This window comes from Molossus molossus, unplaced genomic scaffold (genome assembly GCF_014108415.1).
Source record: "Molossus molossus isolate mMolMol1 unplaced genomic scaffold, mMolMol1.p scaffold_m16_p_15, whole genome shotgun sequence".
Classification (NCBI taxonomy): Eukaryota; Metazoa; Chordata; class Mammalia; order Chiroptera; family Molossidae; genus Molossus; species Molossus molossus.
This window is the reverse complement of record NW_023425350.1, coordinates 17,159,655-17,175,801: the sequence shown is the minus strand read 5'-3', so window position 1 is coordinate 17,175,801 and position 16,147 is coordinate 17,159,655. Positions and strand designations below refer to the sequence as shown.

Genomic DNA, 16,147 nt, shown 5'->3' with positions numbered 1-16,147 from the left:
ACAATACAGATGTTCACGTTTTGATACTTATTAAGATGTAAGAATATGATTTACGCTATATGTGCTTAAAACAAGCCCTCCAGGTGACTCTAACACTCAAATTTGAAAACCATTGCTTTAAATATGCACTATGTCTGGGCTTAGTAATAATCACAGTAATTTAAGCTGGATTTTCTAAGGCCAGTGGATCAACACAGCCACCTGCAAATGCAAGTTCACATTTTCCTTTCTATGAGGGGTTGACAGTGGTTCTCTCAGTTATTCAGTTGCCTTCACCATACTGTGACATGCTACATGGATGTAAGGAATCCACTGCCTAGTTTTAACTATACTAAAGCCCTTATGAAATGGACAAGTGGCTTAACCCGATTCTTGCAAAGAATCTGTGGCTACAAAATAATACCAACAATGCAAGTACAGGCAAATCTTAAGGTGGGTGGGGTTGAAAACTAGTCTTATGGCACAGTGTATGCAGCCAACGTTGCATTTCCTCCATTAGTATCTATATAGTTTTGAAGATTTCTTTTTCAGGTATGACAGGTGAAAATACTATATATGTAACATTATTTTTTACAGTATTGCTTATTTCATCTTATATCATTCTTTCTAACTTATATTTTACATATGTAAATATATTTTTATAATTAAATAAATATACATGTATTGGGGATTCATAAGCAAATTATTTGAGGTGCATAATTTAAAAAGTTTAGCGATCGCTGTTATGAGTTAAAGAAAAGAGTCCATTCTCAGGAAACTGTAATCAGAAGACAAAAATCAAACTTATGAAAGTCAAACAAGGCACAATTTAAATAACAATTTAAGACAACAATAGATACAAGTCACAAAGCAATTAGCATGATTAATTGCCAAATTAGTGGTTAAAGAAAAAAAGCACAATAGAAGTTGAGAAAGCAGAGAAACCACTTTTAACTGTGGCAATCAAGGAAGGGTCACTGAAATATGACTGGCCATTAAGAATGAGTTGGATCTGGTCTAGCTAGGAGAAAGAAAAATATTTACCTGCAATTGTCCTTAAATAGGAGCAAAACCAAGGAGACAGATGTTCTTCTAGACTGAAAGCTCTATAATAAAATAGAGTTCATTAAACTTTGAATCTCTTAGTGCCAAGCAGCATGCAGACCTGGACCACAGGAAGCACCTGAACCAGTGCATAAATAGTACAGGTGAACAAGTAGAACTGGAGAGGACAGGTACACTCCAAGGTCATGTCAAAGTCAAAGCAAATTACCTAAATGTACTGTACTGGTTCCTATTCTAACTGTGGGAATGCTGATAGTTCTTACATTAATAAATATTATAAAAAATCCCCAGGAACAAAGCCAACTTACACACTATTTCTATACATTTAATGTACAACATTTTATACAAGTAATGTTTATATTAAACACCTACTTTGTTCAATAAAAATATTCCTGTAACCTTTTTAGGCTACCATTTTCATTCCTTGACCCAAAACATATACTAGATGGATATATTCTCTAGTCTCTGAATTCTGGGGCTTTATATTTTATATCATTTGTACAAGTTGACCCTTGAACAACATGGGTTTGAACCGTGTGGATTTTTTTCAGTCAATACTATAAATTATTTTCTCTTCCTTATAATTTTCTTAATAAAATTTTCTTTTCTCTAGCTTAGTTTAGTGTAAGAATATAGTATATAATACATACAACATACAAAATATGTGTTTATCAACCATTTATGGTATCAGTAAGGCTTCCAGTCAACAGTAGGCTGTTAGTAAAGTTTTTAGGGAGCCAAAAGTTATATGTGGATTTTCAACTATGCAGGGGTGGGGAATTGGGTGCTCCTAATCCCCGCCTTGTTCAACTGTACTATGTATCTAAACCCTGATCTCAATTCCTGTTCTTTACAGGGAGGGAATGGACAGTATTTATCTTGGCATGTAACTCAGATTCTCAAGGGAATGAACTAGCAGAGCTTTGATCTCTTTCCCTTTTTGGCCTTCGTGATGTGTGCTTTATTTATGTTGGTATCTCCACAGAGCCTCACACTTAACTAGGTGCTCAATACGTGCTTTTGAGATGACATGAAGGGACCTGGAGAGTATTACACTAAGCAAAATAAGCCAGTCAGAGAAAGAGAAGTATCACATGATACCACCTATTTGTGGAACCTAATGAACAAATTAAACTAATTAACAAAATAGCTCCAGAAACATGGAAATAGAAAACAGACTGACAAACCTCAGAGGGAAGGGGGGTACGGGGCAGGAAGGAATAAACCAAAGAACTTATATACATAACAAGTGGACACAGATAACAGTGCAGTGAAGGCAGAAGGGTCAGGAGTGGGGACAAGGGTGTCGGGGTGGGGGGGGGTCTGTAATACTTTCAGCAATAAAGATAAATTTAAAATATAAAAATTAAATAAATAAATTTGTGTGAACATGAATAGTACAAAGGCAGGGTACAAAAAAGAATGGAAAACCAGGAGACAGCAAGTTGACAGTAGGGAAGAAAGGGAGAAGGAAAAACAAAACACAAGAAAAAGTTGGGGGGATCACCTCATGAGGTATATAAATGTCTAACCACTATGCTGTACACCTGAAACTAATATAATGTTTAATGTCAACCATAATTGAAATAAAAATATAAATAAATAAATATAAGTCACGCTTCCTTGGTATATATGCAGAATACATTAAGAAAAAAAAGTGATGATGCTCTGAGTTTTCCCTGTCCCAACTAACTAAAAATTTTCATAATTTTTGAGAAAAGTCTCATTCTTACAACCATCTATCGTATTTGTTCTACTACATTTATTTTAGCACGGCCAGTGTGGCTCAGTGGCTGAGCATCAACCCATGCATCAAGAGGTCACTGGTTCAATTCCAGGTCACAGCACATGCCCAGGTTGTGGGCCAAATCCCCAGTGGGGGGCATGCAGGAGGTGACCAATCGATGTTCTCTCTCATCAATGTTTCTCTCTCTCTCCCTCTCCCTACCTCACTCTCTAAAATCAATTTAAAAAAAATTTTTTAAAGCAGTATCTCACATTATCCAAAGTGTAGTTAGCAATTACTTATTACTAATGTATTATTGTCTAAACTCTGAAACAGATTTTTTTAAAAGTCAACTCTTGGGCTATTAGAATGCAGAAACCTTTCCAGAACAGTGCTACTCAAAGTGGGGTGGATCCAAGGACCAGTGCTGGACTATAACCTGTTACTAATCCATAATGAAATAAGCACAGAAATTGAGTGTAAAAATTTAGAAACTTTTACAGCAATTTGTAAGAGTAGCTTTAAGTCTTATCAATCCAATATTGAAAAGCCCAACTTTGTATTTCATGTGTTTTTAACTTCATTTTTCTAGTAATTCATTTGTATTGTATTTTACAAAAGTATCACTTGGTGACAGATTAAAATTTATTGATTGATTGATTGATTTTTTTTTTTAGAGACAGAGAAACATCGACTTGTTGTTCCACTTATTTATGCATTCATTGGTTGATTCCTGTACGTGCCCTGACCAGGGATCAAATCTGCAACCTTGGCATATTAAGACCACACTCTAACCAACTGAGCTACCCCAGCTACGACCCAGAATTTTTTTTTTTTTTAATCTTCATCCAAGGATATGTTTTCACTGACTTTTAAAGAGTAAAAAAAAACAACAAAACCATCAATGTGAGAGAGAAATATCTATCAGTTGCCTCCCATACGCACCCTACTGGGATTGAACCCAAAACCCAGGTATGTTCCCCAATGGGGAATTGATCCCACAACCTTTTGGTGCACAGGATGATGATCCAACCAACTGAACCACCCAACCCGGGCTAAACATTTTTTTAAAACACTTCTCTAAAGATCCTTAAAACACTGAAGGTACTTAGATATGAAGATAAATTGCTTTACTTTGCTGTCCCCCAATCTCCCTATTCACCTTGGTTTCCCCACTGCAGTAACAAATATTATTAATTTATATTTTTCCAAGTGTTCCTTTGATATCTCTGCTAAATTGATAGTAATATCAATATAGTTCACTTCTTAAAATTTATCATCAGATTATCTGTCTTGCTGCTCATAATTTATAACGCTACTTCATTTGTATTCAGATGTAGCTCCAACAAATTCTTAGATTCGTTCCTTATAAGAAGATATTAGCTAATCTGATGATCCAGTTTGGAGGAGTCACACAATCTTGCCAAATGACTGCTGGCCTAATCCACGACAGTAAGTCATATAATTTTTTAGACAGTCTAAAGATAGTACAGCTCAGTTTTAAATCCCAGGCCTCCATGCCTGAAGCAAGGGCCTGCAGAATCCTGAACTATGCTTAAAGACCTGTTATCTCTATAATTTTGCCGATCTCCCTGGACTCTCAATTCTCCAATTGAATTATTTTGGTTCCCAGAATCCTTTTCTGATTTACATATTCTTTTCTTTCTTATATAATTATGTACAAAGATGGGTTTAATATACTTATAAAACCTTGTAATAAACAATTCCAAAAGATATTATTATTATTACACAAAATTATGATTAAGTACTATTCCTAGGAAATACTAAATAAATACACAGTATTATGCTAAAAAAAAAATTATTCCACAGTGCCAATCATTACATACTTTCAGTTAAGATTTGCAGCATCATTCATTCTTCCAGCTCTTCAATAACTCAAAAAATGGTTGGGGAGAGAAGGGGACCAGACAATAAAATACTTGTATTTAATTTCTGCCCTGGTACTAAATATGAAACTGTTTTTCTTCCCCATAGTCTTTAATGTGTAGATATCTATAAACTCTTGTCAAATTATCTATTGCTCTAAGATCTGGCCCATTTGTAGTAAACTATTGCCTAGAAAATGTTGCTATTTTAGACAGCAACTTTTTCTGGATGAATTCTCATACTGAAATATTCCTAATGTTTAAGTTTTAGTCTAACTGCCTAACAAATTTCTATCAGCATTCCATCCACTAATTTTTTTCATGTTCATATCTAAAGACATCTCACAAATATAGATGGCTGGAAAACCCATTCCCAGTATATTATATTAATAAATAATTCCTATCTTTTCCTGGCCAGTGTTTTCTTGAAAACAAATAAAAACAAACCATAGCATCTGGTAGAGAAAACCTAGGATCTAGTTCTGGCCTACACTACTTATCATGTAAATAACTATGAATGAGTTTCTTAACCTCTCTAAGATGTGTATTTTTTTTTTTTTTAATTTAAGGGAATTATAAAAACATTCCTTACAGATTTACCAAGGGCAAACACAGTCTATGGGTGGAAAAAACTTTATACTATTCACAAATACTAAATTCATTTACTGCTCATTTCATTATAGAAAAATATATGTGTGTGTGTGTGTGTATACACACACACGGCATTGTCTATTTAGAGTTCTGAATCTACTGTTGGCCTTGGTCAGTATCCACTACAGGATTCGTGGTAAAATCAATTTTAAATTCTTTTCAGGAACACTACTGAAAATTCTCTCATTTCTACAATATAAACTATATACTTACAGAGTCCTTGATGATAAACATATACTGGGAAAAGCACAAAGAAGTGACAAAGCTGCTTTCCTCTGAATTTCATTCTTCTCCCAGTCCATTTATTTTGTCTTCTACCCCAATGTCTGTCTTTTTTCCTAATACTAATGCAAATTTCCCCTTCTGCTGTCTCACCCCATTTGGCTCCTACAGCAGAAACTGCCTTTAAGCCATATTCACTATTTTTTTTAATTACTTAAAAAAATGTCACTGTAAAAAATGCTAATAATACAAACATGAAGTACCAAGTACCCCTTCACTGTTCCAACCTTTTCCCACTCCTGAGTTTACCACTGTACTGAGTTTGTTAAATATCCCTCCAAGTTTCTCTCTGCGTGCGTGTGTGTGTGTATATGCATGTATGTATATATGTATGTAAACATATACAGAAGACTTTTTCATATAGATACAATTATACAATACTTGCTATTCTGCAGACTGACTCTTTACCTACTTACCATTCAGTACTGACCAATACTATTCTAGCTTGGCACTCCAAAAGACCAGGCAAAACTTACAAATGATGGGCTACTAAAACCATTCTGTTCAGAGCACAGTTTCTTAGAGCTTCAACAAGGACTTACTGAGTGCCTACTTTGTGCTACATATAGGGTGTACAGTGTTAAACAAAGGCATGGTGCCTACCCTCATGGAATTAAGTCTAGTATAAGACTCAGCATTAAATAATCAGCTGTAAACATAATTTCAAATTGTAATACGTTCTAAAATAGGACTTTATAAGAGAACACAGCAGGAGGTCTAATTTAGATGGGGCTGGGGAGCCCCCTGAAAAACTTACATTCAAGCTAAATCTGAATGTAAATCCTGGGTAACAGGATGAAAAGAATGCTCCAGGAAAAGGAAGAAGGTGAGTAAAAGCCCCAAATTGGAAAAGGGCTTGGAGCCTTCTGGGAATGGAGAGGTCAGTGAGACTATGGAAGAGAACCACAGGGAAAGCAACACAAGATAAGGCTGAAAAGGCGGAGAAGAGCCTGATCACGCGACAAATCTTTAAGCATTTGGGGATTTTATTCTAAGAGCAAAGGGAAGCCATTCAATGATTCTGAACACGTGATACAACATCTGATTTATTTTGTTATTTTTTATTTAAAATAAATGTATTAGATTTATTAAAAATAACGTAAATGGCAGCTGGGTGGAAAACAGATTAGAGAAGAGCTAGAACAGTCTTGAAGAGACTAGTTAGGACTAGTTTAAATAACATACAGTGGTGTTTACAGTGCAGAGAGAGGGCAATGGGTGGAACGGAGGCCAAGGAGCCTCTGAGAGGAATTGATGAGACTTAGAAGACACAAAACAATGAAAAGATATTCCGTGCTCATGAATTGTAATAATTAACATTGTTAAAATGTCTGTATTACCCAAAGCAATCTACATATTCAATGCAATCCCTATCAAAAGCCAATGGCACTTTTCAAAAAAATAGGGAAAAAAGAATCCTAAAATTTGTATGGAACCACAGAAGAACCTGAATAGCCAAAGCAACCTTTTTATTTTATTTTATTTTTCAATTACAGTTTGCATTCTAAATTATTTTGTATTATTTTCAGGTGCACAGCACAGTAGATAGACATTTATATAGATTAAAAAGTGTTGCCTTCAATAATTCAAGTGCCCACCTGACACTATACATAGTTATTACAATATTGTTAATTATATTTTCTATGCTTTACCTTACATCCCCATGCCTATTTTGTTTTTTGGGTTTTTTTTATCCTCACCCAAGGACATTTTTTCTATTTTTTGTTCAGATAGAGAGGAGGGAGAGAGAGAGAGAGAAACATTGATGCGAAAGGGACACATCAAGTGGCTGCCACCCACACGACCAACCAGGGCCAGGGACAAACTGCAACCAAGGTACACACCCCTAGCGGGAACCGAACCCGGGACTCTCTGGACCGCAGGCCGACACTCTAACTGCTGAGTCAAACCAGCCAGGGCCCCATGCCTATTTTGTAACTATCAATGAGTACTTCTTACTCCCATCACCTTATTTCACCCTGTCCCCCCAACACCCATCCCCTCCAACCTCCATCTGTGTGTTCTCTGAATCTGTAAATCCATTTCATTATTGTTTGCGCATTTATTTTATTCTTTACGTTCCATATATAAGTGCTATTATACGGTATTTGTCTTTCTCTGTCTGGCTTATTTCACTTAGCATAATACCCTCTAGTTTCATCTACACTGTCACAAATGGTAAGAGTTCATTCCCAAAGCAATCCTGAGAAAAAAAACAAAGCTGGAGGTATCACGTGTATAGTAATATCAAACTATACGTATTACAAAGTTATAGAAATCAAAACAGTATAGTACTGGCAGAAAAACAAACACACAGACCAATGTAACAGAATTGAGAGCTCAGAAATGAACCCACACATTATGGACAACTAATTTACAACAAAGGAACGGAAAACATACACTGAAAAAAAAGAAAAGTCTCTTCAATAAATGGTTTTGGGAAAACTGAACAGCCACATTCAAAATAGTTAAATTAGATCACTATCTTATACCATACACAAAAATTAACTCAGGATGGATTAAAGACTTGAATGTAAGACCTGAAACCATAAAATACATAGAAGAAAACTTAGATGCTAAGCTCCCAGACATTAGTCTTTGGGGCATTTTTGTGGATTTGATGCCAACAGCAAGGGAAACAAATAAATTTTTAAAATGAGACTACATTAAACTAAAAAGCCTCTGCACAGCAAAGAAAACTATCAACAAAACAAAAAGGCAACCGACCCAATGGGAGAAGATATTCTGCAAGTGATATCCCAATAAGTGGTTAATATCCAGAATATAAAAAGAACTCACATAACTCAACAACAAATAACACGATTAAAAAATGGGCAACCCTGGCTGGTGTGGCTCGTTGGTTGGGCATCATCACACACATTAAGGGGTTGCCGCTTCCAGTCAGGCACACGTCCAGGTTGCGAGTTTGATCCCTAGTCGGGGTCATGTAGAAGGCAGCAGATCGATGTTTCCCTCTCACATTGATGTTTCTCTCTCTTTCTCCCTCTCTGTTCCTCTCTCTCTAAACATCAATACTTTTTTTTTTTTAATGAGCAGAGGATCTAAATAGACATTTTCCCAAGGAAGACATACAGACGGACAACAGGCACATAAAAAGATGTTCAATATCACTAATTATCAGGAAAATGAAAAACAAAACTACCATGAGATATCACTTCTCACTTGTTAGAATGGCTATTATCAAAAAGCCAAGAAATAACAAGTGTTAGAGAGGACATGGTATAACAGGAACCCTGGTGCACTATTAGTGAGATTATAAATTATGCAGCTACTAGGCAAAACAGTATGGCGGTCCTTTAAAATATTCAGACTAGAACTACCAGCCCTGGCCAGGTAGCTCAGTTGGTTGGAGCATTGTCCCAATACACCGAGGTCGTGGGTTCGATTTCTGGTCAAGGCATATACAAGAATTAACCAATGAATGAAACAACAAATTGATGTTTCTCTCTCTCTCCCTTCCTCTGTCTCTCTAAAAGCAATCAATCAATCAATCAATAAAAAATTTAAAAGAATAGAACTACCATATAATCCAGCTATTCCACTTCTGGGTATTTATCCAAAGAATACGAAGATACTAACTCAAAAAGACATACGCACCCCTATGTTCATTTATTTGCTCATTGTAGCATTATTTACAATGGCCAAAATATTAAAACAACCTAAGAATTGAATGGATAAAGATATTATGAGATATATATATATTACTGAACCATAAAAAAAGATGAAATATACCCTGGCTGGTTTGGCTCAGCGGTTAGAGCATCGGCCTGTTGTTGGAGAGACCTGGGTTCGGTTCCCGCGAAGGGCGCATACCTCGGTTGCAGTTTGTTCCCGGCCCTGGTTGGTTGTGCAGGTGGCAACCCTCGAGGTGTCCCTTTCACTTCGATGTTTCTCTCTCTCTCTCTGTTCCTCTCTCTCCCTCCCGCTCTACCTGAACAAAAAATGGAAAAATGTCCTCGGGTGAGGATGATAAAAAAAAAAGATGAAATATTGCCATTTGTGACAACATAAATAGACCTTAAGGACCTTAAGGCTATTATGCTAAGTGAAGTAGTAAGTCAGGTGGAAAAGGACAAAAATATTATTTCAGTCATGTAGACTATAAAATAAAAAAAAAGAAACAAAAAAAGAACAAAACAAATCATAAACATAGATATAGACAACAGAAAGGGAGTGGCAGGACTAAATAGGTAAAGGGGGGTCAAATGTATGGTGACGGACAGAAACTAGACTTTTGGTAGTGAGCATGCCATATTGTATAGAGGTATCAAATTACAATGTTGTACAGCTGAAACTAACATGTTATTAACCAAAGTTACCTCAATAAAAAAGGAAAAGTTCACAATTTCAGCACTGTTTTAAGCTTTCCTCACTGTGCTTAATTTAGTTTGCCTTCTCAGCCAAAGGCTTGAATCAAAGCGGAAATTAAAAATCAAACAAACAAAAACCCTTAAGGCTGAAAGACTGATAGCCATTCCTCTAAGGACAGAAACAAGACATGGGTGCCTACTTTCACCACTTCTATTCAAAATAGTACTGGAAGTCCTAACCAGAGCTATTAGGCAAGAAAAAGAAATAAAAGGTATCAAAATTGGAAAGGAAGAAGTAAAATTATCTCTGACTGCAGATGACATTATCAGACATGTAGAAAACCCTAAGGATTTCATGCAAAAATTGTTAGAACTAGTAAACAAAGTCAGCAAAATTGCATAATCAAGATGCAAAAATCAGTTGCATTTCCAAACACCAACAAACAATCTGGAAAGGAAATTACAAAAATATCCCACTTACAATAGTATCATAAAGAATAAACTACTTAGGAATAAACTTAACCAAGGAGACAAAACACTTGGACACTCAAAACCACAAGACAATATTGAAAGTAATTAAAGAAGGTACAGACAATGGAAAGACATCCTGTGTTCACAGAAGACTTCATATTAAGATGGCAATACTACCCAAAGCAATTGATAGATTCCATGCCATCTCAATCAAAACTTCGATGACGTTTTCTGCAGAAATAAAAAAAGCCACACTAAAATTTGTGTAGAAACTCAAGGAACCCCAAATAGCCAAAATAATCTTGAAAAAGATGAACAAAGTTGGAGGTCTTGCCCTTCCTGATTTCAAAACTTACTACAAAGCTATGGTAATCAAAAGAGTGTGGTACTAGTACAAAGAAACACAAAACACTGATTGTGAAGAGAACAGAGAGTGCAGAAATAAACCCTCAGATATATGGTTAAATGATTTCAACAAGGGTGCCAAGATCATTTAATGGGGAAAAGACTGTCTTTTCCACAAAAAGTGTTGGGAAAACTGGATATCCACTTGAAGTTGGACCCTTATCCTACGCCACACACACACAAATTGTATTAAAAATTCAAACAGGATCAAAGACTTCACCACAAGAGCTAAAATTATTAAATTCTTAGAAGAAAACATAAGGGAAAATCTTCATGACACTGAATTTGGAAATTAATTTTTGGATATGACACTAAAAGGACATGCAACAAAAGAAAAAAACAGATAACTTAAACTTCATCAGAAAAAAAAAAAAACAGTGCATCAAAGGATCAACAAAGAAATAAGGCAACCTATGAACTAGAAGAAGATATTTGCAAATCATATATCTGATAAGGGGGTGATATCCACAATATATAAAGAACAACTACAATTCAACAACAACAAAAACAAAACCCTATTTAAAATGGGTAAAGGGCCCTAGACAGTTTTTCTCAGTGGTTAGAGCATCAGCATGTGGATATATTCGGTCCACAGGTTCAATTCCCAGTCAAGGGCACATACCTGGGTTGCAGGTTCAATACCGGCTCCAGTCGGGGTCATGCAGGAGGCAACCAATCAATGTGCTCCTTTCACATCGATATTTCTTTCTCTCTCTCCCTCTCCCTCCCTCCCTCCCTCCCTCCCTCCCTTCCACTCTATCTAAAAAAAATAAAAAATTTTTAAAAAAGGGAAAAATATCCTTGGGTGAAGATTAACAATAAATCAAACAATAAATAAATAATTTTTTAGAAATGGGCAAAGGACTTGAATAGACAATTCTCCAAAGAAAATTTACAAATGACCAATCATCACATGAAAAGATGCTCAACATCACTAGTCATTAGAGAAATACAAATAAAAACCACAATGAGATAGCATCTCATATCCATTAGGATGACTATTATTATTATTTTTTAACCAAGAAAGAAATAAAATAACATTTATTTTACATTGCTACCAGCAATGCATAAGGATGTAGAAAAACTGGAACCCTTATGCATTGCTGGTAGCAATGTAAAATTATACAACCACTGTGGAAAATAGTACAAAGATTCCTCAAAAAAATAAACAGAATTACTATATGATCCAGCAATTCCCCATTTGGGAATATACCCAAAAGAACTAAAAACAGGGATTCAAATATATATTTATACATCCATGTTCATAGTAGCATTATTCACAATAGGCAAAGGGTAGAAGCAACCCAAATGACTATGGATAGATGAATGGACAAACTAAATACATTTATACAATGAAATATTTATTCAGCCTTAAATAAGAAGAAAATTGCCCTAGCTGGTTTGGCTCAGTGTGTAGAGCCTCAGCTCTCGCACCAGAGTCACAGGTTCAATTGCGGTAAAGGGCATGTACCTCAGTCGCGATGCAGTCCCAGGCCCTGGTTGGGGCCGTGCAGGAGGCAGCCAGTCCATGTGTCTCTCTCACATCGATGTTTCTCTCTCTCTCCCTCTCTCTCTCGCTTTCTCTCTCCCTACCCCCTCCCACTCTATCTGAAGATAAAAGAAAAAAATATACTCAAGTGAGGATTTAAAAAAAAAAAAAAGGAAATTTTGGTACATGCTATGACATGGATAAACTTGAAGATTTTATGCTGAGTAAAATAAGCCCGTCACAAAAGTACAAACACTGCATAATTCCACATATATGAGATATCCAAAGTAGTTAAATTCATAGACAAAAACTAAAATGCTAAATGCCTAGAGTTAGGGTAAAAGAGGAACGAGTTACTGTTTAATGAGCACAGAGTTTCACTTTTGCAAGATTTAAAAGATTCTGGAAAGAGCCCGACCAGTATGGCTCAGTGGATTGAGCACTGCCCCATGGACTGAGAGGTCCCAGTTCAATTCCCAGTTAGGGCATATGCCCAGTAAGCCGATCAATGTTTCTATCTCTCTCTCTAAAAAAAAATCAATAAAAACATAAAAAAAAGATTCTGGAGATGGATGGTGATGATGGCTGCACAACAATGTAAATGTATTTCGTACCACTAAACTGCACACTTACATATGGTTAAAATGGTAAATTTGTTAGATATATTTTTTCACATTAATAAAAGTATATGCTAAGCCTCATAATTTACTGAACCAAAAAAATGTTTAAATAATGGTTTTTAAATGAAAAGAGTCTTAGGAATCCATAGATTGAAAAACCAATTGTTCTGAGGGCATCATACAGTGGAACATCAAAATGTCCTCCAAAACTTCCACTTGATTCAAGATTTCTTATCAATAAGTTGGCAAGAGCAAAGGTTGAGATAAAAACCTTTTCAGAAAACAAAAAGGATATATTTTTCAAAAAGTCAAGAGAAGCAAGGTCAATGGGAAAAACTACTTTCATAATAAGCCATTAGAAAGATAACCAAATTACTCAGGAAATGTGGCCCTGAAAAGGAAGATTACAAAATTATTTCTCAAGAACATGGCACCAAAAAACAAGACTAGTTAAATAACATGGATGCTGAAAAGGAAGCTGTTCTACGTGAGCACGAGGCAAACATGGGTGCTTTAACAGTGATGATGTACAGATTATTAATTTGGAACCTTAAAACAAATGTATGTGCCTATTAACATGTACTAAAAGAGCCTCACTTACCTTTTAATCTTAAAGAACTTGGCAAACGTTTTGTTCTAATGAAACAAAACTAGTCAAAAAATACTACCTTAAAATTGCACAGCATAGAGAGGACAAAGATAACAGTAGGAGTGTGTTTTTGTTCCCCTGAACAATGCAAAGTGGAGCTAGAATAGACTAAATGAATGTTCTATCCCCTTTCCTTTACACATTAGATTGGCTACTTCTCTTCACCTCTTCCCCTACCCCAACCTCCATACCAAATAAAACCACCTTGAAATGAAGTCATTGCAAGGCATGAAAAGCCCAAAATTCACAACTATCTAAAACTCCAGACCCAGGTTTATTCTAGCACTTACCATGCCAGACTCTATGGGAACACTGAGAATCCTAGCAAACCTTCCCCAAAGTCAGTGATTTCAGAGTTCACTGGGGCAAGGCCAATATTATCACCTTGACTTTTCCAAAAAAAATACTAAGTACAAAATATATAATAAGTGGCAGCACTTTGAAATGTTACAAGATAGATGAACTATTTAATTAACTGTATTACACTATTATAATTAAAAGAAAGCTGAATAGGCAGCTACCTAGGTTAAAGATCTAAGAGTAGAAAAGAGTATGAGCTGAGGCATGAAGAATAAGGGAACTCTGTTTCTTCTGGTTAAAAAAAAGCCCAAGAAATAATTTCTGAATGACTACTATATGGACTCAGTAATAGCACTCAAAATACCAACACCGTGCACTTGTCCTAGCAAAAATTCTGCCCAGTAACATCTACAACCCCACCCACTCACTGCCCACACTAGGCCCCCACCTTCCAACAGAACTCCTACTCTAGTCTACACACCATCTTAAAAGGCCTTGGCAGGCAGGCTTCTTCAACCCTCAATCAAAAACTGTTGCATGTCTCTGCTCAGGGCAACCAATGTTCAATTTTTCATAACTATTGAAAACTGATAGGTCTACCTGCTAAAAAAATGATGGCATCTCCAAGCCCATTCATTCTTCAACCTAATCAATCTTCATTAACATATGAAAAGCTTTAAAAATCAGTAAGAAAAAGACAAATACCCCACTAGAAAAATGGACAAATGCCCTGGCCTGTTTTGCTCAGCGGTTAGAGCATCGGCCTGCGGTCCAGAGAGACCCGGGTTCGGTTCCCGCTAAGGGCACGTACCTTGGTTGCAGTTTGTCCCCGGCCCTGGTTGGGTCGTGTGGGTGGCAGCCACTCGATGTGTCCCTTTCACATCGATGTTTCTCTCTCTCTTTCTCTCCCTCCCACTCTATCTGAACAAAAATATTAAAAAAATAAATAAAAAAAAATGTCCTCGAGTGAGGATAAAAAAAAAAAAAAGAAAAGAAAAAGAAAAATGGACAAATGTCATGAATTGATCATTTTTACAAGCACATACATGCACATGCCAATAAATAAAGCAAAATGAAAGAGCAATTAAATACAATTTCCATCTACTTAATTAGCAAATAACCATGTAAAATTTATAATACCGATATTATCAAAACTGTAAAGGAACTAGCATTCTCATATACTGCTAGTGGGAGTATAAGCTGATAACACGTTTCTTGAGAGAAATAAAATATATATGTTTATATACCCTTACATATAAATATACCAACATATTAAATACATCAAAAGTCTTTTTTTTTAATCCTCACACACGGACAATTTTCCATTTTTGTTTAGATATAGTGGGGATGAGAGAGAGAAACATCGATGTGAGAGAGACACATCGACTGGTTGCCTCCCGCATGACCCCAATCAGGGTCGGAGACGAACTGCAACCAAGGTACATGCGCTTGACCGGAATCAAACCCGCAACTCATCAGTCTGCAGGCTCATGCTCTAACCACTGAGCAAACCGGCCAGGGCTACATCAAAAGTCTTATACCAACATATTAAATACATCAAAAGTCTTAAAGTTTACATACTCTTGTGCCCAAAAATTAAAAATTTGCCCTGACTGGTGTTGACTCAGTGGTTGGAGCAACAGCCCACGGATGGGTCGCAGGTTCAATTACCAGCCAAGGACACATACCTGAATTGCAGGTTCAATCCCTGTGGAGAGGGCAACAAATCTCTCTCTCTCTCACTCTCTCTTGCTCTCGCTCTCGCTCTTTCTTTCTGCCTCTTTCTCCCTCTCCCTCTTCCCCTCCCTCCCTCCCTTCCACTCTCTCTAAAAATCAATGGAAAAAATATCTTTGGGTGAGGATTAATAAATAAAAATAAAAATAAATAAAATAAAATCTTGCTGACACAGCCCGGCCAGTGTGGCTCAGTGGTTGAGCGTCATCCCATGGACTGAGAGGTCCTGGTTCCATTCCCAGTCAGGGTACATGCCCGGGTTGTGAACCAAATCCCCAGTGGGGGCGTGCAGGAGGCAGCCAATCATTCTCTCTCATCGATGTTTCTATCTCTCTCTCCCTTTCCCTTCTTCTCTCTCTAAAACCAATAAAGAAAAAAAAATGTTTCTAAATCTTGCTGACATATAGGAATATATGCACCCATTTATACAGTTTTATTTTTTATAGGCCCAGAGACGATCTCCAGATAATGAATCTGACGATCATCAAATAGAAAGCCAGGTTGCAGCCTGATAACATTGTCTGTGGCTCAGTAATGGACAAGCCCACCTATGCACAA

The 16,147-nt window shown here is 36.4% G+C and overlaps 1 protein-coding gene across 4 annotated transcripts in view; it reads right to left on the bottom strand.

Moving 5' to 3' along the window:
* BABAM2 (BRISC and BRCA1 A complex member 2) overlaps positions 1–16,147 on the bottom strand; it is a 400,292-nt gene that overhangs the window by 362,342 nt on the left and 21,803 nt on the right. The window lies entirely within an intron of this gene.